General features: G+C 48.1%; 2 pseudogenes; both read right to left on the reverse strand.

The window, feature by feature from the left end:
• Positions 1–292: 292 nt before the first annotated feature.
• Positions 293–13,696, reverse strand: LOC148144093 (uncharacterized; annotated as a pseudogene).
• On the reverse strand, positions 12,312–23,354 carry LOC148144094 (uncharacterized; annotated as a pseudogene).
• Between the last annotated feature and the right edge of the window lie 119 nt (positions 23,355–23,473).

Raw genomic sequence — 23,473 nt, forward strand, 5'->3', positions numbered from 1 at the left:
GACTATAACCAGGTGTTGTGAGATTTTAACTTTGTGCACACCAGTCCAACACTGACACTTCCACAACGTTTCTGGTGAACACTTCCGCCAGGAAACTTTACACTGCTGATAAAACATTGCAGTGCCTGCATTCCTAAAAAAATTACAATTTCTAATGATACTAGCTACTCATTCACTGCTCCATCTGATACATGACATTGGAAATTTAGCGCAGGAAGCTGAAAGAAATGAGCAGCTTTTAAACAAAAACCTCTTGGAGCTCAAAGCTTTCAATGAGAGTCTGAGCCTGGCAGTAAGTTCAGGTAACCTTTATTGCGACCCAACCTTGTTACAGCTTCGGATCCCCCCAGCAAAAAGGTGTAGAAAAAGTATCTTTTTTTTTTAAAAACAGCTCAAGGTCAAAGCGCACACACTTCTCCCCCCGCCCCCTCACCCCCACTTTCTTTACTATTTGTCAGCACAGAGTTGCCCTTTTGTAATTGAATCCTTGGTATAGCCATAAACTAGAAGTATTACCTCATACACCAATTTAAACCCATACCTTGTAGGTTTCTCCCCCCTCATCGGCTGGAGTTGGGGGGGGGGGGGGGGGAGGGGGAAGGAGTGCAGAATAGTCAACCAGACTGCTGTGGGTCTGAAGTCAAGTGTAAGCCAGTCCAGGTAAAGGATGCACTGGGACGAGTGAGTGAATCCGTTCCCACATCAGCAGTTTCCTTCCCTTAAAAGGTTGTGAGTGAATCAGATGGGGGTTCCCCCTCCCCTCCCTGACAATGGTTTCGTTGTTAGATTCTGAACTCGATTTCTAACCAAATTCCAATTCTGCCATCTGCCTTGGCAGCTCCCGGAACTGGGTTGATAGTCCAGTCAATAAAGGCACTCAGCCGTTGCTGTTTTAAACCCCCTGCGATGCCATGTGAACTCTCTGGTGTCTCTGCAGGTGGGAGGAGCGGCTAAAGCTCTTTCCGCACTGAGAGCAGCTGAACGGCCTTTCCCCTGTGTGGACCCGCTGGTGCCTCAGCAGGTCAGAGGCCTGGGTAAAGCCCTTCTCGCACTCTGGGCAGCTGAAGGGCCTCTCCCCCGTGTGGACCCGCTGGTGCTTCAGCCTGTCGGAGGAACTGTTGAAGGCCTTCCTGCACTCTGTGCAAGGGAATGGCCTCTCCCCTGTGTGGACCCGCTGGTGGGTCAGTAGGGCGAAGGAATTGCTGAAGCCCTTCCCGCACTCGGTGCAGAGGAACAGCCTCTCCCCAGTGTGGACCTGACGGTGGGCCAACAGGGTGGATGCCTGGGTAAAGCCCTTCCCGCATGCGGAGCACCTGAAGGGCCGCTCCCCCGTGTGGACCCACCGGTGCCTCAACAGGTCAGAGCAATTGCTGAAGGCCTTCCCACACTCGGGGCAGCTGAAGGGCCTCTCCCTGGTGTGGACCCGCCGGTGCCTCACCAGGTCGGAGGAATTGCTGAAGGCCTTCCCGCACTCTGTGCAGGGGAATGGCCTTTCCCCGGTGTGACTGCGACGATGAATCGCCAGAGCAGATGGGAAACGAAAGTCTTTCCCACAGTCGCCACACTTCCACGGTCTCTCCATGGGGCAGGATTCCTCGGGTTTCTCCATGGCCAAACCTTCAGCCGCACACAACACATGTAGAGCTCCTCCCCTCCGTGAATTCCTCTTCCCAGGCCTTATAACTGTTTCAGGCTCCACACTCCGTGCACTCCAACAGTAGAGTCTCTCGTCCAGTCCCACTGATGCCGAGAACGGACTGAAACAGGAACCAAAACGTTTTGCTCCTTCTCACAGAATCAGTCAAAAATGGTTGTGGTCCCGATGGATTGAGTGACTGTCAGACATTGACGTCAAAGTGAGGACTGCAGACACTGGAGAGTCAGTATCGAAAAGTGCGGCACTGGAAAAGCACAGCAAGTCAGGCAGCACCTGAGGAGCAGGAGAGTCGACATTTTGGGCATAAGTTCTTCATCTGTTGATTTTGAAACTTCCGTCTTCAGATCTTCAAATACTCTGTCAAAAGAGATTACAAAATTCATTACTGTCAGTCCAGAATAAAAATTCAGAACAAGCAATTTGTTTGTGTTGTTATTCCACAAAATTGAAAGCACTATCCCACACTCTGTCCTCCCCCCGCCCTCCGCTCTAACTCATTCTCCTGAAGATCTTATAGGGGCAGAAAAGCAAAGATGTCAAGACTGACATCTCTGAGTTTTGGATAACTCCACCTGAAATTTAATATCTTTCACAACACTGGGATATTGCTGAGAGTGAGCAGGTCGGATTTTGGGAAGCAAAAAAATCTCAATTCAGGGTAAATCTGGAATGCAGCTTCTTGAAGAACAACCAGACAAAATGGTTAACATTCCCAGGAAGTGGGGAGGAAAGCAAAACGAGACATCAAGGCATTGACACCGCCACCAGAGAGAAACTGAACATAGACATGACAAACATTTGTGGAAAGCCAGAGTCATCGAGATGTACAGCACAGAAACAGACACTTCGGTCAAATTCCTCTGTGCCCAACCAGATATCCAAAATTAATCTCGTCCCAGCGCTTTGCCCATATCCCTTTGAACCTTTCCTTTTCATACACTCATGCTGATGACTTTTAAATGTTGTCATTGTACCAGCCTTCACCACTTCCTTTGGCAGCTCATTCCATACATGTACCATCCTCTGCGTGAAAATGTTGCCCCTTAGGTCTCTTTGCAGTCTCCCTCCCCCTGCCCTCACCTTAAATCTATTACCCTCGAGTTCTGGACTCCCCATCCCAAGGAAAAGACCTCGTCTATTTACTCAATCCATGCCCCTCATGATTTTAAAAAAGTCTATCAGGTTACCCCTCACACTCTGATGCACTAGGGAAAACAGCAGCACCCAATCCTTCCAACCCTCCTTCCCCGGGTAATTAAGACACATATCTGAGTCTGCAGAGTCTGCTCCCTCCCCGGGTTCACTCCAGTTGCTACAAGTGAACAAATTTCCTCCCCCCGCACTCCACCCACCGCTTCCCCCCTCCCCCCACACTCCACCCACCGCTTCCCCCCTCCCCCCACACTCCACCCACCGCTTCCCCCCTCCCCCCACACTCCACCCACCGCTTCCCCCCTCCTCCCCTTCCTGAACAGTTTACAAAAATCCCTTCTCTTCAGAGAACCCTCACTGTTCTAACAAGTCCACACCAACCTCCGAATGGCAACCTCACCACACCTATTCCCCTACTCCTATTGCTCTACATTTACCCCTTGACTAATACATCTAACCTGCACATCCCTGAGCACTATGGGTAATTTGACCTTGCCAATCAAACCTTACCTGGACAAAGTTAAAAATCACACAACACCAGGTTATCGTCCAATGGGTTTATTTGGAAGCACCAGCATTTGGAGCGCTGCTCCTTCATCAGGTGGTTGTGGAGTGTAAGATCATAAGACACAATTTCTGGAAAAGCATTAGTGTCCTGGCATTGAAATGATATATTGAACAAACCCGGATCGTTAAGTCTTTCATCTTTTACAATGGATTGCAGATATCATTAATATGTAAATCCCTGGGCAGAGAATTACATAGATTCACGATTCTCTGGGAAAAGCAGTTCCTCCTCATCTCTATCCTAAATCTACTCCAACTAATCTTGAGGTCTGATCTCACCTACCAGCAGAAATGACTGGATAGGGTAGGGTTTCATCCCCACAGTGCAATGAAATCCCACTTTCCACCAAAATCTCAGATGTACTCACTGACTCAGGTGCTGTCTCATAAATGAAAGATTTCATTGTAACTTCTTCTGCTCCCAGTAAGGACAAAACATATTTGAAGGCTGCTCTGAAAGTCCAGTCTTCACAATGACACTTCTGGTTTCACCAAAGACCCAGAGAGTCATACAGCACAGAAACAGACCCTTCAGTCCAACTCATATGTGCCGCCCAGATATCCTAACTTAATCTCGTCCCATTTACCAGCATTTGGCCCATATCCCGCTAAACGCTTCCTATTCTTGTACCCATCCAGATGCCTTTTAAATGCTGTAATTGTATCAGGCTCCACCCCTTCCTATGACAGCTCATTCAATACATGCACCACCTTCTGCGTGAAACAAGTTGCCCTTCATGTCCCTTTTAAATCATTCCCCTCTCTCCTCAAACATTTGCTCTCTAGTTTTGCATTCACCCTATCCATGCCCCTTATAAATATTTATAAGGTCACCCCTGAACATCCGATGCTCCAGGAAAGTATCCCTGACCGATTCAGGCTCTCTCTGTAGATCAAACCCTCCAACTCTGGCAACAGCCTTTCAAGTCTTTTCTGACCCCTTTCAAAGTTTCACACCATCTTTCCTGTAGCAGGGAGACCAGAACTGAATGCAGTATTTTAAAAGTGGCCTAACCGATGTCCTGTACAGCCACAACATGACCTCCCAACTCCGATACTCAATGCTCTGACTAATAAAGGAAAGCATACAAAATGCCTTCTTCACTGTTCTGGCTACCTGAGACTGCACTTTCAAGGAACAATGAACCTGCACTCCAAGGTCTCTTTGTTCTGAAACACTCCCTTAACTGTCCTGCCTGGATTGCCTTACCATAATGCAAACATCACTTTTCCCTAAATTAATCTCCATCTGCCACTCCCTGGCCCATTGCCCCATCCAATCAATTCTAATTTATAGCAAACTCTCTGTAATTCTTATTCCCTGGAAGGACAAAATCTCTATCCCACACACTCCCTCCATTCTCACTTTGTTGAACCTAATCCCTGCTGTACCTCATCCTGAAGGGTCTGGTTCATGCTGATTAACAGGGTCACACTCAGGGGAATCTAATTGAAACAAACAGAATACTCAATAGCCTAGACGAGTTGATGTTGGGAAGATGTTTCCATTGGAAGGAGAGACTAGCAGCCGAGGGCACAGCCTTAGAGTAAAGGGAAGACCTTTCAGAACCGAGATTAGGAGAAATTTCTTTAGCCAGAGAGTGGCTGTAACTGTTCTTAAAACCATTTTTTCTGTTCCCTCATAACCATCCACTTCATTGTTGTTCAAAAATCAGATGAACTCAGCCTTGAATATATTCAATGACCCCCTAACCGCAGGAAGGCCCCACCCCACTTCTGAACTCAATTCCTCTTGCTAATACACCATTTGCCCTGCTGACTGCTTAGTGCATCTGTCTGACAACGGGTATTGACTGGTGTAGAAAGACACTGAAACCTCTTTGTACATCCACATAACATTCCTGATGAACGGCTCGTGTCCAAAACGTCAACTCTCCTGGTCCTCGGATGCTTTCTGACCCGCTGTTCTTTTCCAGAGTCACACTTGTCAACTCTGATCTCCAGCATCTGCACTCCTCACTTTCTCCATATCCCAAAATGTCACCATTAAAACAATGCACCTCCTTTCTGCTTTCTCACAGCAAAAGGCTATATTATCACATTGTGGTAATGCATTTGCCATGTGTTTGCCAATTGAGACACAAATCTTTGAAAGTTGCCACCCAGGTAAATAGTGCGGTGAAGAAGGCATATGGCGTACTAGCTTTTATTGGTAGAGGAATTGAGTTCCGGAGTACTGAGGTCATGTTGCAGTTGTATAAGACTCTGGTGCGGCCGCATCTGGAGTATTGTGTGCAGTTTTGGTCGCCATACTATAGGAAGGATGTGGAGGCACTGGAACGGGTGCAGAGGCGGTTTACCAGGATGTTGCCTGGTATGGTAGAAAGATCATATGAGGAAAGGCTGAGGCACTTGGGGTTGTTTTCATTGGAGAAAAGAAGGTTTAGGGGTGACTTGATAGAGGTGTACAAGATGATTAGGGGTTTAGATAGGGTCGACAGTGAGAATCTTTTGCCACGTATGGAGTCAGCTATTACAAGGGGGCATAGCTTTAAATTAAGGGGGGGTAGGTATAGGACAGATGTTAGGGGTAGGTTCTTTACTCAGCGAGTCGTGAGTTCATGGAATGCCCTGCCAGTAGCAGTGGTGGACTCTCCCTCATTATGGGCATTTAAGCGGGCATTGGATAGGTATATGGAGGATAGTGGGCTAGTGTAGGTTAGTTGGGCTTGGATCGGCGCAACATCGAGGGCCGAAGGGCCTGTACTGCGTTGTATTCTTCTATAAATCTGGACCAACATTTCTCGACAAAAAAAGTGAGTACTGCAGATGCCGGAGATTAGAGTCGAGAGTGTGGTGCTGGAAAAGCACGCAGGTCAGGCAGCATCTGAGGAGCAGGAAAACGTCGATTTTCTTGCTCCTCGGACGCTGCCTGACCTGCTATGCTTTTCCAGCACCACACTCTCGACCAATATTGCTACACTCTGTCCCCTCCCTGAATTCACTCCCTTTCCTTTCAGTTGTTGCAAGTCAACAATTGAACGCCAGAATGAAAAAAAAAGTGGAATAGGTGGCGAGAAAAGAGAGTGCTGTACTCACAGTTGTTGGACAGAGGAAGAAAGTTGCAGTTTGGGGTAAAGCTCAATCTTCATTCAGAGAGACAGGAGCAGCAGCAGCAACTTCAGAAGCTCATTATCCAACTTCCGCATTCAGGCAATAGCGGTGCTCCGATTGGCAGGAGGACAAGACACCTTCCGGTCCTCCCGAGTTTCCTATTGGTACATCAAAAGTAGGTCATGAGTCGTTTGTGTGTACAACCAGGAGCATGCTCGGTCTTTTGCTGACACCAACGGACATGCGCAGTGCTTGCAGACACCGAGGGGCATGCGCATTATGCTCTTCAGCGATGCTTACGTTACTGACAGATTTGAAGTGTCCAATTGGACTGCATTCTGGGGAAGGTGGGACCTGTACAAGCAGGACGGGTTGCACCTGAACCAGAAGGGCACCAATATCCTAGGGGGTAGGTTTGCTAGCACTCTTCGAGGGGGTTTAAACTAATTTGGCAGGGGGGTGGGATCCGGACTTGTAGTCCAGCAAGTAGGTTAGCTGTTTGTCAGGATGTCCAAGAATGTAGGGAGGCTGTGAAGAAGGTAGCACAGACAGGGAATACTTGCGGACACAGAGATGGGTTCAAATGCGTATACTTCAGCGCAAGGAGTATCAGAAATAAGGTGGGTGAACTTAAGGCGTGGATCGGTACCTGGGACTACGATGTTGTGGCCATCACGGAAACGTGGATAGAAGAGGGACAGGAATGGTTGTTGGAGGTTCCTGGTTACAGATGTTTCAGTAAGATTAGGGAGGGTGGTAAAAAAGGAGAGGGGGTGGCGTTGCTAATTAGAAATGGTATAACGGCTGCAGAAAGGCAGTTCGAGGGGGATCTGCCTTTGGAGGTAGTATGGGCTGAAGTCACAAATAGGAAAGGTGCAGTCACCTTGTTGGGTGTTTACTATAGGCCCCCCAATAGCAGCAGAGATGTGGAGAAACAGATTGGGAAACAGATTTTGGAAAGGTGCAGAAGCCACAGGGTAGTAGTCATGGGCGATTTCAACTTCCCAAATATTGATTGGGAGCTCTTTAGATCAAATAGATTGGATGGGGCGGTGTTTGCGCAGTGTGTCCAGGAAGCTTTTCTAACTAGTATGTAGATTGTCCGACCAGAGGGGAGACCATATTGGATTTGGTACTCGGTAATGAACCGGGACAAGTGATGGGCTTGTTAGTGGGTGAACATTTTGGTGATGGTGACCACAATTCTGTGACTTTCACCTTGGTTATGGAGAGAGATAGGTGCGTGCAACACGGTAGGTTTTACAATTGGGGGAAGGGTAATTATGATGCTGTAAGACAGGATCTGAGTAGCATAAGTTGGGAGCATAGGCTGTCAGGGAAGGATGTCGTGGAAATGTGGAACTTTTTCACGGAACAGATACGACGTGTCCTTGATATGTATGTACCTGTCAGGCAGGAAAGAGATGGTCGTGTGAGGGAACCTTGGTTGACGAGGGAGGTCGAATGTCTTGTAAAGAGGAAGAAGGAGGCTTACATAAGGTTGAGGAAACAGGGTTCAGACAGAGCAGTGGAGGGATACAGGATAGCCAGAAGGGACCTGAAGAAAGGGATTAGGAGAGCTAAGAGAGGGCATGAAAAATCTTTGGCGGATAGGATCAAGGATAATCCAAAGGCATTTTAAGCGTATGTGAGAAACATGAGAATGACGAGAACGAGGGTAGGTCCGATCAAGGACAGTAGTGGGAGACTGTGTATTGAGTCGGAAGAGATAGGAGATGTCTTGAATGAGTACTTTTCTTCAGTATTTACAAACGAGAGGGACCGTATTGTTGAAGAGGAGAGTGTGAAACGGACTGGTAAGCTAGAGGAGATACTTGTTAGGAAGGAAGATGTGTTGGACATTTTGAACAACTTGAGGATAGACAAGTCCCCCGGGGCCTGACGGGATATATCCTAGGATTATGTGGGAAGCAAGAGAGGAAATTGCAGTACCATTGGCAATTATCTTTTCGTCTTCACTGTCAACGGGGGTGGTACCAGGGGACTGGAGAGTGGCGAATGTTGTGCCCTGTTCAAAAAAGGGAATAGGGATAACCCCGGGAATTACAGGCCAGTTAGTCTTACTTCGGTGGTAGGCAAAGTAATGCAAAGGGTACTGAGGGATAGGATTTATGAGTATCTGGAAAGACACTGCTTGATTAGGTACAGCCAGCACGGATTAGTGAAGGGTAGGTCTTGCCTTACAAGTCTTAATGAATTCTTTGAGGAGGTGACCAAGCATGTGGATGAGGGTAGAGCAGTGGATGTAGTATACATGGATTTTAGTAAGGCATTTGATAAGGTTCCCCATGGTAGGCTTATGCGGAAAGTCAGGAGGCATGGGATAGAGGGAAATTTGGCCAATTGGATAGAAAACTGGCTAACCGGTCGAAGTCAGAGAGTGGTGGTAGATGGCAAATATTCAGCCTGGAGCCCAGTTACAAGTGGAGTTCCGCAGGGATCAGTTCTGGGTCCTCTGCTGTTTGTAATTTTTATTAATGACTTGAATGAGGGAGTCGAAGGGTGGGTCAGTAAATTTGCAGATGATACGAAGATTGGTGGAGTTGTGGATAGTGAGGAGGGCTGTTGTCGGCTGCAAAGAGACTTAGATATGATGCAGAACTGGGCTGAGGAGTGGCAGATGGAGTTCAACCCTGCCAAGTGTGAGGTTGTCCATTTTGGAAAAACAAATAAGAATGCGGAATACAGGGTTAACGGTAGGGTTCTTAGTGGAGGAACAGAGGGATCTTGGGATCTATGTTCATAGATCTTTGAAAGTTGCCACTCAGGTGGATAGAGCTTGTAAGAAGGCCTATGGTGTATTAGCGTTCATTAGCAGAGGGACTGAATTCAAGAGTCGTGAAGTGATGTTGCAACTGTACAGGACTTTGGTTAAGTCACATTTGGAGTACTGTGTGCAGTTCTGGTCGCCTCACTTTAGGGAAGATGTGGAAGCTTTGGAGAGGGTGCAGAGAAGATTTACCCGGATGTTGCCTGGAATGGAGAATAGGTCGTACGAGGATAGGTTGAGAGTGCTAGGCCTTTTCTCGTTGGAACAGCAAAGGATGAGGGGTGACTTGATAGAGGTTGATAAGATGATCAGAGGAATAGATAGAGTAGACAGTCAGAAACTTTTTCCCCGGGTGCAACAGAGTGTTACAAGGGGACATAAATTTAAGGTGAAGGGTGGAAGGTATAGGGGAGATGTTAGGGGAGATGTCAGGGGTGGGTTCTTTACCCAGAGAGTGGTGGGGGCATGGAATGCGCTGCCTGTGGGAGTGGCAGAGTCAGAATCTTTGGTGACCTTTAAGCGGCAATTGGATAGGTACATGGATGGGTGTTTAAGCTAGGACAAATGTTCGGCACAACATCGTGGGCCGAAGGGCCTGTTCTGTGCTGTATTGTTCTATGTTCTAAATGCCAATCGGAGGAAAAAAAAAGTTGAACCACAATTTTTTCCCTCCTGTGGCTCAACATTGTATTCCTTTTGCATTTTGGCTGGCTGCTCAACTTTTGTACATCTTTTCCCTTGGTTAGGGGAGTCACAAACTGGAGGGCATAGGTTTAGGTTGAGTGGGGAAAGATGAGGGACCAAAGGATGAGAAAAAACATGAGACATTTAATTTATCTCAAGAAATGCCAGAACTAGAGGACATTAGTTTTGGGTGATTGGGGAAAGGTTTAAAAGGGACCTGAGGGGTAACTTGTTTCACGCAGAGGATGGCAAATGTATTGAATGAGCTGCCGGAGTGGAGGCTGGTACAATTACAACTTTTAAAAGGCATCTGGATGGGTGTACGAATAGGAAGGTTTAAAGGGTTTGGGCCAAGTGTTGGCAAATAGGAGTAGATTAATTTAGGATATCTGATCAGCACAGACCAAACTGTTTCATTCCATGCTCCATGACTCTATTTCTTCATAGTCTGAACCAATTTGACAATATTAGAATGGGCAACTCACCCCTTACAGCCTGTCCTCAACTGTGGCCAGACTGCACATGTTTCAACGCAAGTTTCAGTAAGATGCCTGCAGCTTTTTTAAAAATAGAATTGAACATGCTTTAATGTTGTTTGAGTAGCTATGCTCAATGTTAAAGATCAGCCATTTCTTGTGCACCCCCATCTCCCAGGTAGTCATCATCATCTGTCTCTCTCTTCTTAGAAGGGCTTGATACAGCGATCAAAGAGGGATGGAGGCATGAGAAATAATAGGTGGTGGGGAAAGAGAATGGTTGGGGGGGGGGGGGGGGAGCTGAGGGTGGGTGTCAAGAGAGAGAAAATGGACAGGGGGACAGAAAGATAATGGACAGAGGACAGTGACACTATAAATCCCACCTTTCCCAGGACCACAGTAATCATTTCTCAATATACAAATGGCTAAAGCAGTAGAATCACATAATCCCTGCAGGCTATTCAGCCCATTCACCTCACACTGACCTTCCAAACAGCATCCCACCAGACCAACCCACTTACCATACCCTACGCGCCCGAAAATGCATATCCCTGGACACTTCAGCACAGCTGATCCACCCGAAACTGCAGATCTTTGGACTGTGGGAGGAAACTGGAGCACCTGAAGGAAACCCACGTAGACACAAGGGGGACAATGTACCAAAGTCACCTGAGGCTGGAATCAAACCCAGCACTGTGAGGCAGCAGTACTAACGACTGAGCCACCATGCCACCCAGAGCTTTGATGTTCTGCTTTGTTTTCATAGCTTCTGACTTCTCATGCGCCCTCAGCAGAAGCTCTCCCCTCCTGAGATTTATGGACCACACCCACTGCAGCCTCCCTTTCCCACTTCTCCTGTCCTGAGCACGTCGGTTCCTGAACCTGGTACCAGACAGACACTGATGCCATCTGGCCTCCTGCTGCTAACTGCAGAGAAAGACGACAATCACCTGTCAATATTCTGCCCCTTACCCCCAGCACCCCCCCCCCCTCCCACCACTCAGCCAGTTAGCTCTTCCCCACTGCCCAATCTCAGATCCCCTTTACCTGTGTGATTCACACTCTCACCCTTCTGACCCTGTCCAATGACCTAATCAGAAGGCTCTGTCCAGAGGGGAATGACCATCTTCTGGAATAAAGTGTCCGGTTAACTTTCCCCGTGACATGTCTGCAGCCTGGCTTCCAACTCCATCTCTCTGAGCCAAAGGTCTTCCAGCGTGTGTTTACCCTGAATCACAGCTTCCAGAACCTCCCACCTTCTGCAAAGTGAAAGACAAGTCTCACCCTGCCCTCTCCAATGTGTGTGCGTGTAGATTAGATTTGATTCCCTACAGTATGGAAACTGGCCCTTTGGCCCAAAATGTCCACACTGACCTTCCAAAGAGTAATGTGAGTTAAAAGTAGTTCTGGGATATACATGTTAATGAACCGAAACCTGCAACCCATTCTAAAAGATGAAAGACTGAACTGCAACTGGACTGGTTCAGGAAATCTTATCAACTGCATGACACTGTAATGTTTGGCCATAAATTCTATGTCTTATGATCCTGCTCAACAGCTACCCGATGAAGGAGCAGCGCTCCAAAAGCTAGCACTTCCAAATAAATCTGTTGGGACTATAACCTGGAGTTGTGTAGATTTTAACTTTATCCACCTCAGTCCAACACCAGCAACTCCACATCATTTCTAATTAACACAGCCCACACCTCCTGGTGCTGCCAGTAAACTTTACAATGCCGATAAAACGAAACAGTACCTGCACTCCTGAAATATTTGCAATTTCCAACGATACTAGCTACTCATTCACTGCTCCATCTGATACACGACATTGGAAACTTAGTGCAGGAGGCTGAAAGAAATCAACAGGTTTAAAACAAAAACCATTTGAAGCTCAAAGCCTTCAAAGAGAGTCTGAGCCTGGCGGTAAGTTCAGGTAACCCTTTATTGTGACCCAACTTTGTTACAGCTTCAGATTCCCCCCAGCAAAAAGGCGTGGAAAAAGTAGCTTTTTTTTTAAAAACAGCTCAAAGTCAAAGTGCACACACTCCCTTTCTTAACCTGTAGGAAGTATTGCCTCATTCAGCAATTTCAACGTATACTCTATATCCAAGTAGGTTTCTCCCTGTTCATTTGCTGGGGAGAGGGAGGGGCCCAGTGGGGAAGAGAACGGAGTGGGGGTGGGGGGGCGGTGGAAGGCAGTGTAGAGTCAACCATAGGCCAGACAGGGTAAAGGATGCAGCTGGGACGACTGAGTGAATCCTTTCCCACAACGGCAGTTTCCTTCCCGAAAAATGACGTGAGTGAATAAGATGGGGGTTTTCTTCCCCCTCCGCCCAAAAAAATGGCTTCATCATTAGACTTGGAACTCCAGATTACTGACTGAATTCCAATTTCACCATCTGCCACAGCAGGATTCGAACCCAGGAGGCCCTGGAACTGGGTTAATACTCCAGTCGATAATGGCACTCAGCCGTCACTCCTTCAATGCCCCTGCTATGGCACGTGAACTTGCTGGTGCCTCTGCAGGTGGGAGGAGCAGGTGAACACCTTACTGCACCTGGGGCAACTGAAGGGCCTCTCCCCCATGTGGACCTGCTGGTGTTTCTGAAGTGTGATGGCCTGGGTAAAGCACTTCCCGCACTCGGGACAACTAAAGGGCCTGTCCCCCGTGTGGATCCGCTGGTGGGTCTGGAGGTTGGAGGCCCGGGCAAAGCCCTTCCCGCACTCGGGGCACCTGAAGGGCCTCTCCCCGGTGTGGGACTGCTGGTGTCTCAGCCGGGCAGAGGCCTGGGTAAAGCACTTCCCGCATTCACAGCAGCTGAAGGGCCTCTCCCCTGTGTGGACCCGCTGGTGGGTCTGCAGGGTGGAGGAATCGCTGAAGCCTTTACCGCACTCTGGGCAGCTGAAGGGCCGCTCCCCTGTGTGGAGCCGCTGGTGGATCAGCAGGGCAGAGGCCTGGGTAAAGGCCTTCCTGCACTCGGAGCAGCAGAAGGGCCTCTCCCCCGTGTGGACCCGCCGGTGGGTCAGCAGGTGGGAGGAATCACTGAAGGCCTTCCCGCACTCGGGGCAGGAGAGTGGCCTCTCCCCCTTGTGGATTTACTGGTGCCTCAGCAGGGCGAAGGAATTGCTGAAGACCTTCCCACACTCGTGGCAGCTGAAAGGCCTCTCCCCCGTGTGGACCCGCCTGTGGGTCAGCAGGGCAGATGCCTGGGTAAAGCCCTTCCTGCACTCGGGGCAGCTGAAGGGCCTCTCCCCGGTGTGACTGCGCCGATGAGTCTCCAGAGCAGACGGGGCACAGAAGCCTTTCCCACAGTCGCCACATTTCCACGGTTTCTTCACGGGGCGGGATTCCTCGGGTTTCTCCATGGCCGAAGCCTCAGCTGCACACAAACGTGGGTACAGCCCCACCCTGCCGTGAATTCCTCTTTCCAGGCTGTATAACTGTTTCAGGCTCCATACTCACTGCGCTGCAACGTAGGGTCTCTCATCCAGTCCCACTGATTCTGAAAATGTATTCAAGCCAGAAGCAAACGCTTTGCTCCTTCTCACAGAATCACAGTCAAAAATCATTGCAGTCCTGATGTCCCAGTGTCACGGTCAGACATTGATGTGAAAGTGAGGACTGCAGATGCTGGAGAGTCAAGAGTTTAAAAGTATGACGCTGGAAAAGCACTGTAGGTCAGGCAGCATCCAAGGAGCAGAAGAGTCAATGCGTCGGACATAAGGCGATTTTGAAATTTCCGTCTTCAGATCTTCAAATACTCTGTAAAAAGAGATTACAAAAGTTATTACACTTAGTGCAGTGTAACAATTCTGAACAAGCAATTCTACTTTCTGCAGATTATACTTTTCTTTTGTTATTCCACAAAATTGAACGCAACATCCCACTCTCTCTCCCCCTCTGTTCTCACTCCACTCTAATTCTCCTCAAGGTGCTGATTCAGGATCTTACAGATGCAACCAACAGAGTCATAGAGATGTACAGCATGGAAACAGACCTGAACCCAGGGAAAAGACTGTCTATTTATCCTATACATGCCCCTCATAAATTTGTAAACCTCTATAAGGTTATCCCTCAGGCTCCAAAACTCCAGGGAAAACAGCTCCAGTCTGTTCAGCCTCTCCCTCTTGCTCAAATCCTCCAACCCTGGCGACATTCTTGTAAATCGTTTCTGAACCCTTTCAAGTTTCACAACATCTTTTCGTTGGAAGGAGACCAGAATTGCACGTAATATTCCAACAGTGTCCTAACCAATGTTCTGTACAGCCGCAACATGACCTCCCAAGAGTTCAAAATTTACATGAAAGAAGTCTTCGATAAGCATTTGGTCCTTGAAGTTTGACAAGGCACTGATGAAATGCATCCAACAATCTTGAAGGAAGGGACTTGGAGGAGGTGCCAGAAGACTGGAGAATTGCAAACATTGCAGCCTGGTTTAAGAAAGGTTGTAAAGTTAATCTCAGCAATTATAGAGTCATAGAGATGTACAGCATGGAAACAGACCCTTCGGTCCAACCCGTCCATGCCGACCAGATATCCCAACCCAATCTAGTCCCACCTGCCAGTTTAAATTTGGTGGAGAAGCTTCCAGTAATACTTGTTCTGGTCAAAACTAGTAGTCACATGGAGAAAGGTGGATTGATTAGGAAGAGTCTGCATGGGATTTCTGACGGGGACACTGCATTTAACTAACTTGTTAGAGATTTGTGAAGACGTTACAGGCTTGATAAGGATAACACTTCAGCTCTCCTGTATGTTATCCATCCTGGCTATCTTGGGGAGCCTGGTACCCCTCTAGCCTTGACATTATTCTGAATGGCATGCGTTTGAGGCGATTAAAACACCAAAATGTGACTTCAGATTACTTGGCTACACGGGTGTCTCGGTTTTGCTATCCTATCTTTCCCATAAAGGCTGACAGAACAGGCTGTGTACAGGAGTCTGCTGGGCACCACCTTCATTAATCAAAAGGGAAAGAGCTATTGATTCAGCACCTCAGTAAATCTTGAAACGGTCTTGGCTCCTATGCACATGCTGGGATACATGTAAGGAGATGTTTATATTTTGCTTCTGTACTTAGAATTCATAAATTGAAGCCAGTGCACATTTTTATAATATTTAAGATTAAAAGTACAGAGGAGATCAATATTATACAACAATCCAACAACCCCGTCCCAAGACAACAGGCGCCTGACCCTCACAAAGATGGCGGCCGTTGCCCGGGCAACCCGAGAGCTCCTTCGCCGGTGAAGTAAACACTGAGCCTGTGGGGCTTTTATTCGCGGCCTGAGGCCTCCCCCTAGGAGTTTATAAACTCCCCAGTCTCCCTCCTCCCGCGGGTCCCAATCCTACCCTGTCTCACTGTCTCCTCTCCCCGGGGGCAGGAGCCAGGTCTTGGCGCTCGGGCCTGGCGACCTCCCCGGGATGTTCCTGAAACCTGGTCCTGTTCTGAAGGAGAATCCCCGGACCCGAAACACCTCCTCACATTCCTCCCGACACGAGCTGCCGGACCTGCTCAGCTTTTCCAGCGGCTCCTGTTCTTGTTCCTTCAGCCACCGGCGCCATTCCTCTCCCACACTCAGTAACACTGTCTTTGTCGCCGCGGGACCTACACTGCACATGCGCCAACACACAGGGGGCGTGGTCCCGACAACGTCGTCACCAACGGAGGGGGCGTGGTTGGGGAGCCCTCCAACCAATAGGGGACAATGGGGGTTGGTTTACCCCGCCCCCAGCCACCTGAAAGGTGGGTTTCTTTTTAATTTTCAGCCTGTTCAGGAATGTTACTCCAGACCTTTGGAAAGCTGAAACATCGGGAAACTTCCAGACACAAACAAAGGGATTTTCAAAGATGAATAGAAATAGGTAAGGTAAATTACGAAAGAGGAGAAAGCGAGGGCTGCAGATGCTGGAGATCAGAGCTGAAAATGTGTTGCTGGAAAAGCGCAGCAGGTCAGGCAGCATCCAGGGAACAGGAGAATCGACGTTTCGGGCATGAGCCCTTTTTCAGGAATGAGGAAAGTGTGTCCAGCAGCCTAAGATAAAAGGCAGAGAGGAGTGACTTGGGGGAGGGGCTTTGGAAATGTGATAGGTGGAAGGAGGTCAAGGTGAGGGTGATAGGCCGGAGTGGGGGTGGGGGTGGGGGTGGGGGTGGGGGTGGGGGTGGAGAGGTCAGGAAGAAGATTGCAGGTTAGGAAGGCGGTGCTGAGTTCGAGGGATTTGACTGAGACAAATCCCCCCAACTTTGGCAAATAGGGTTAAGGAGAATCCAAAGGGTTTTTACAAATACATTAAGGACAAAAGGGTCACTGGGGAGAGAATAGGGCACATCAAAGATGAAGAAGGGCTTATGCCCGAAACATCGATTCTCCTGTTCCCTGGATGCTGCCTGACCTGCTGCGCTTTTCCAGCAACACATTTCCAGCACATCAAAGATGAGCAAGGCAGCCAATGTGTGGAACTACAGGAGATAGGGGAGATACTAAACGAGTATTTTGCATCAATGTTTACTCTGGCGAAGGACATGAAAAATATAGAATGTAGGGAAATAGATTATAACATCTTTAAAAATGTCCATATTACAGAGGTGGTGGTCCTGGATGTCTTGAAACATGAAGGTGGATAAATCTCCAGGACCTGGTCAGGTGTACCCGAGAACTCTGTGGGAGGCTACGGGAAGTGATTGTGGGGCCCCTTGCTGAAATATTTTTATCATTGATAGTCACAGGAGAGGTGCCAGAAAACTGGAGGTTGGTTAACATGGTACCACTAGTTAAGAAAGGTGATAAGGAAAAGCCAGGGAACCTGACATCGGTGGTGGGCAGGTTATTGGAGTGAAACCTGAGAGACAGGATTTACACATATTTGGAAAGGCAAGGACTGATTAGGGATAGTCGGCATAGCTTTATGCATGGGAAATCATGTCTCTCAAACTTGATTGAGTGCTTTGAAGAAGTAACAAAGAAGATTGATGAGGGCAGAGCAATGGACGTGATCTATATGGACTTCAGTAAGGTGTTTGACAAGGTTCCCCAAGGGAGACTGGTTAGCAAGGTTAGATCTTATGGAATACAGAGAGAACTAACCATTTGGATACAGAACTGGCTCAAAGAGTTGTTTTTCAGTTGCCTTGTGGCACTCCACTGGCTTATGACCAGTGGAGTGCCACAAGGATCAGTGCAAGGTCCACTACTTTCTGTATTTTTTATGCAAATGACTTGGATGTGAACATAAATGTATAGTTAGTAGGTTTGCTGATGACACCAAAATTGGAGGTGTAGTGAACAACGAGGAAGGTTACCTCAGATTACAATGGGATCTTGATCAGATGTGCCAATGGGCTGAAGGGGGGCAGATGGAGTTTAATTTCGATGAATGCAAGGTGCTGCATTTTGGAAAAACAAATCAGAGCAGCACATCTACACTTAATGGTAAGGTTCTAGGGAGTGTTGTTGAACAAAGAGACCTTGGAGTGCAGGTTCACAGTTCCTTGAAAGTGGAGTTGCAGATAGATAGGATAGTGAAGGTGGTGTTTGGTATACTTTCCTTTATTGGTCAGAGTATTGAGTATAGGATTTGAGAGGTCATGTTGTGGCTGTACAGGAGAATGTTTAGGACCCTTTTGGAATAAGTGTACAATTCCGCATCCTTCCTCTTGGAAGGATGTTGTGAAACTTGAAAGGGTTCAGAAAAGATTTACAAGGATGTTCCCAGGGTTGGAGGATTTGAGCTATAGGGAGAAGTTGACTAGGCTGAGGCTGTTCTCCCTGGAGTGGAAGCGGCTGAGGGGTGACCTGAGAGGTTTATAAAATGATGAAAATCACGGATAGGGCGAACAGCCAAGGTCTTTTACCCCCCGAAATGGAGGAGTCCAAAACTAGAAGGTATAAGTTTAAGATGAGAGGGGGAAAGATTTAAAAGGGAACTAAGGGGCAACGTTTTCACGCAGAAGGTAGAGCGTGTATGGAATGAGCAGCCAGAGGTAGTGGTGGAGGTGGGTACAATTACAATATTTAAAAGGTGTCTAGATGAATAGTTCGGATTTAGAGGAATATGGAGCAAATGCTGGAACTTGGGACTGGGCCAGATTGGAACATCTGGTCGGCATGGATGAGTTGAACTGAAGTGTCTGTTTCTGTGCGGTGTGACTCTGAGTCTATAACTGCTTTGACCGAAACGAGACCTTTTTACTGATAATCTTCCTGCTGGATTTTTTTAGTGCACCCAGTTTCAGTCGATTTCTAGTGGGGAAAATTGGCATATGTCCTGTATCCTGGAAATTCTGAAAAATAAAAATAAATAATTCTCCCTGTGAATGGTATAATCCACACCCCGTGATGTGAATGGTACAATCCTCCCCGCCCCTTTTCCTCCTCCACACCCCTCCACCTTCGAATGATGCAATCGTCCCCCTCTGAATGGTATAATCCTTTACTCCCCCACAGCCATTAAGGGTACAATCCTCCAAAGTCTCAATGGTACGATCCTTTCTACACTACCCCGAATGAATGGTACAATCCTCCCCCTGAGCTGGGATTCCCCAATCCCTTTCTGTTTCACATTTCCGAAGCCTTTCCCATTTTGAGAACAGTCTCTGTTTCTGGTCTTCCCACCAAAGTGCATAACCTCAGACTTTACCACATTGTATTGCATCTGCCCCTTCTCTGACCATTCTCCTGGCCTGTCCAAGCATTCTCAGTATGGACTCCTTTGGAACTCCAAAGACCCCTTTATGCCAATTCTCTGCCTTCTGCCAGTCAGCCAATCCTCTATCCGTGCCAGTACCTTGCTCCTACACCAGGGACTCTTATCTTACTTAGCAGCCTCCTGCATGGCACCTTGTCAAAGGCCTTCTGGAAATCCAAATCGCTCACGTCCACTGGCTCTCCCTTTGTCTAACTTACTCACTACCTGCTCAAAGAATCCTAATAGATTTGTCAGACATGACCTCCTGTTGTCAAAGCCATGCAGACTCGGTCCTGTTTTACCATGCACCTCCACATACTTCCCACTCTCACCCTCCATAAAACCTGTTAAGTTTACCCATTTTTACCATAAATACGTTGTTCTGCTCTTTAAAATGAATTCAAGTTTAAAGATTTCATATTATATATGTACACTACCTTTGCCCCTCATAATATTTTATCCTTCTGAAGAAGACCTTCAAAAGAGATTAGCACAAGGTATGAAACTGACTGTGACTGCATCAAGTAAAGGAATTAGTAAGAATGAGAAAGGAGTGGCTAAATATCTAAACCTACCCATGCAACGATCAAGAAGGCACAACAACACTTTTTCTTCCTCAAGATGCTCAAGAAATTCAGCATGTCCATAATGACACTCACCAACATTTACAGATGCACCACAGAAAGCATTGAATCTGGGTGCATCACACCCTGCTACGGCAACTGCTCTGCCCAGGACTGGAAGAAACTACAGAAGGTGGTGTGCACAGCACAGTCCATCATAGAAGCCAACCTCCCACCCATGAAATCCATCTTCACTTCTCATTGTCATGGAAAGGCTACCAACCTCAAAGACCCCTCCCACCCCAGGAATGATCTCTTGCACCATCTTCTGTCAGGCAGAAGATACAGAAGCTTGAACACATGTACCAACAGGTTCAAGAATAGCTTCTTCCCTGCCATTATTAGACTGCTGAATGGAGCTCTCCAATTTGAAATCTAATGTTGACCTTGCTTCTGCGCACCTCCTGTGCAGCTGTAACCCTGTACGCCTCACTCTGTCTAAGCGCAGTATGACCTGCATGTCCTTGTTTGCTCGGATCTGACTGTACTGCTGATAAAACAACATTTTTGACTCTACTTAGGTACATAGCACAGTACAGGCCCTTCGGCACTCGATGCAGTACCGGCCCTTTATCCTACTCTAAGATCAGACTGACCTACATACCATTTATTGTACTAACTTTCATGTACCTATCCAAGAGTCGATTAAATGTCCCTAATGTATCTGACTCTACTACCACTGTTGACAGTGCATTTCACACAGCCACCACTATCCGAGTAGAGAACCTACTGACATCTCCCCGAAACCTTCCTCCAATTACCTTAAAATTATGCCGAGAGTGTGGTGCTGGAAAACCATAGCAGGTCAGGCAGCAGCCAAGGAGCAGGAGAATTGACGTTTTGGGCATAAGCCCTTCATCAGGACCGAGGCTTGTGGTCCGGGGTGCTGAGAGATAAATGGGAAGAGGGTGGGGTTGGGGACAAGGTGGCTGAGAATGCCATAGGTAGATGAAGGTAGGGGTGTGTGTGTGTGTGTGTGTTTGTGAGAGGTGGGGGTTGGGGGGGTGGCAAGATGATAGTTCGGAGGGGGTTATGGTGCAGATAGATAGGAAAAAATGATGGACAGGTCAGAAGGGGCAGCACCAAGTTGGAGGCTTGGGACTGGGATAAAGTGGGGGAGGTGAGGAAACTGTTGAAATCCACATTTGTCCTGTGTGGTTGCAGGGTCGCAAGGCAGAGTATGAGGTGTTCCTCCTCCAGGCATCAGGTAGTAACGGTTTGGCAATGGATAGGTTGGAGAAGTGGGTGGAGCTGATAGATTGAAAAGTTGATGGACAGGTCAAGATGGCGTGCTGAGTTGAAGGCATGGGACTGGGATAAAGTGGGGGAGGGGGGGGTGGAAAATGATGTCTAGCATCTGCAGTCCTCATTCTCTCCTCCTTAAAATTATAGACATTTATAAGGGGCATGGATAGGGTGAATACCCAAGGTCTTTCCCCAAAGTCTAGTACTAAAGGGGCATAGGTTGAAGGTGAGTGGGGAAAGGGACCTGAGGGGCAACATTTTCACGCAGAGGGTGGTGCGTGTATGGAATGAACTGCCAGAAGTGGTGGAGGCTGGTACAATTACAACACTTAAAAGGCATCTGGATGGGGATACGAATAGGAAGGGTACAGATGAACATAGGCCAAATGCTGGCAAATGGGTCACCAGATTCATTTAAGGTATGGACTGAAGGGTTTGTTTCAGGCTCTACAACTCTATGACTATGTCTACATAGTTGGAAACCAATTTCACAAAATGAGGAATAGGTCATTCACCCCTTACAGCCTGTCCTGAGCTGTGGCCTAACTGCACATATTCCAGTGCAAGTTTCAGAAAGATTTCAGCAGCTCTTTTAAAAAATTGAAATGCGTTTAGACTTCAATGATGTTTCTGAATATATCATTTTAGCTAATCTCAATTTTAAAGATAAGAGTTTCGAGTGAACACAGCCCACACCTCCCAGTGCAGCCAGTAACCTTTACAATGTTGATGAAACGATGCAGTACCTGTACTCCTTAAACATTTACAATTTCTAACGATACTGGCTACTCATTCACTGCTCCATCTGATACACGACATTAGAAACTTAGTGCAGGAGGCTGGAAGAAATGAGCAGCTTTAAAACAAAAAAACCATCTGGAGCTCAAAGCTTTCAATGAGAGTCTGAGTCCAGCAGTAAGTTCAGGTAATCTTTATTGTGACCCAGCTTTGTTCCAGCTTCAGATCCCCCCCAGCAAAAAGATGTAGAGAAAGTAGCTGCTTTTTAAACAGCTCAAGGTCAAAGCGCACACACTCCCCCTCCCCACCTCACTTTCTTTACTATCGGTCAGCACAGAGTTGTCCCTTTGTAATTGGATCCTTGGTACAGCCTTAACCCTTGGGGCCGGGAACGGGGGCAGTGTGGAGTGAAACAGACTGCTGTGGGTCTGGAGTCACGTGTAGGCCAAACCGGGTAAAGGATGCAGCTGGGACGACTGAGTGAATCCTTTCCCACAATGGCAGTTTCCTTCCCGAAAAAGGGCATGAGTGAATCAGACTGGGGTTTTCTCTCTCCCCGCTCCCCCAGAAAATGGTTTCATCGTTAGATTCTGACCATATTCCAATTCCGCCATCTGCCGCGGTGGTATTCAAACCCAACAGATCCCAGAACTGGGTTAATAGTCCAGTCGATAACTGCACTCGGCAGTCGCTTTGTCAGTCCCCCTGCGATAGCACGTGAAGTCGCTGGTGGCTCCGGAGGTGGGAGGAGCGGGTGAAAGCCTTCCCACACTCAGGGCAGCTGAAGGGCCTCTCCCCTGTGTGGACTCGCCGGTGGGTCAGCAGGGTGGAGGAATCGCTGAAGGCCTTCCCGCACTCGGGACAGCAGAAGGGCCTCTCCCCCGAATGGACTCGCCGGTGGGTCAGCAGGGAGGAGGAATCGCTGAAGGCCTTCCCGCACTCGGGACAGCAGAAGGGCCTCTCCCCCGAATGGACTCGCCGGTGGGTCAGCAGGGAGGAGGAATAGCTGAAGGCCTTCCCACATTCGGGACAGCAGAAGGGCCTCTCCCCTGTGTGGACCTGCTGGTGGGTCAGCAAATTGGAGGAACGGCTGAAGGCCTTCCCGCACTCGGGGCAGCTGAAGGGGGTCTCCCTCGTGTGGACCCGCTGGTGCCTCAGCAGGGTGGAGGAATCGCTGAAGGTCTTCCCACACTCGGGACAGCAGAAGGGCCTCTCCCCCATGTGGATCCGCTGGTGCCTAAGCAGGGCAGAGACCTGGGTAAAGCCCTTCCCACACTTGGGACAGGAGAATGGCCTCTCCCCGGTGTGGATGCGCCGATGAATCTCATGGTCAGACGGAGTACGGAAGCCTTTCCCACAGTTACCACACTTCCACGGTTTCTCCATGTCCGAAGCTTCAGCCACAAGCAAATGCATGTACTGCCCCTCACTGCTGTGAATTCCTCTTTCCAGGCTGTATAAGAGTTTCAGGCTCCACACTCAGTGCGCAGCAACAGTAGGGTCTCTCATCCAGTCCCACTGATAATGAAAATGTACTGAAATAGGAACCAAAAAGCTTTGCTCCTTCTCACAGAATTGTAATAAAAAATCGTGGCTGTCCCAATCGATTGAGAGACTGTCAGATATTGACTTGAAAGTGAGGACCGCAGATGGGGGAGAGTCAGTCTTGAAAAGTGCGGCGCTGGAAAAGCACAGCAGGTCATGCAGCATCCAAGGAGCAGGAGAGTCAACATTTCGGGCATAAGCCCTTCATCTGTTCATTTTGAAACTTCTGTCTTC

Source organism: Chiloscyllium plagiosum, unplaced genomic scaffold, assembly GCF_037043375.1.
Source record: "Chiloscyllium plagiosum isolate Xiang-an unplaced genomic scaffold, Cpla_swu_hap1 HiC_scaffold_27, whole genome shotgun sequence".
In the NCBI taxonomy this organism is placed as follows: domain Eukaryota; kingdom Metazoa; phylum Chordata; class Chondrichthyes; order Orectolobiformes; family Hemiscylliidae; genus Chiloscyllium; species Chiloscyllium plagiosum.